The following is a 745-nucleotide window of genomic DNA, read 5'->3' on the forward strand; positions in this document are numbered from 1 at the left end:
CTCTCTCTCTCTCTCTCTCTCTCTTTCTCTCTCTCTCTTTCTCTCTATTTCTCTCACGCGCGCTCACTGTCTCTATATTTCCCCGCCTCTCCTTAACTCTATTTCACCCATCCCTCTCTCTCTCTCTCTCGGTGTTTCTTTCGTTCTCTGTCGCACTCTCTTTCTTTCTCTCTCACTTTCTATCGCTCGCACTCGGCCATCGCTCTGTGTATTTGCAACATCGTGTATTCTTACACATGAAAGCTTTTAAATACAGGATACGCGGAATCGGAGCGAGGAGGCCATGAACCTCCTGGAGAAGCTGGTTTAAAATAGGTGTACGGCCCCCGGCTCTCACGCGCTGTATATGTGTATATGTGCTGGCATCGCTCGTGCAATGTGCTGTACCGCTACTGCTAGAAACTCACAGACACGCGCACACGCGCACGCACGCACGCACGCACACACGCACACGCCACACAAGCGTGCGCGCGGATGCGCGCCAACATGCATGCATGCACGCACGCACGCACGCACGTACACGCGCAGACGCACGCATACACGCTCACACGCCCCCACGCATGCACGCGCGCGCGCACGACCACCCACTACATAATCAATGCACTCCGTAAGTGTCTCTAGTATAAATTATTGTATATCTATTCAGACCATTCTCCGACTATTCCAGGACACGCGAACGTACCACACACCACATCTACGTATGTAAGAGAAGTCTGCCTGCTTGGATAATTGATCAAGAATGCCA

This window comes from Priapulus caudatus, unplaced genomic scaffold (assembly GCF_000485595.1).
Source record: "Priapulus caudatus unplaced genomic scaffold, Priapulus_caudatus-5.0.1 Scaffold521, whole genome shotgun sequence".
Taxonomy (NCBI): domain Eukaryota; kingdom Metazoa; phylum Priapulida; class Priapulimorpha; order Priapulimorphida; family Priapulidae; genus Priapulus; species Priapulus caudatus.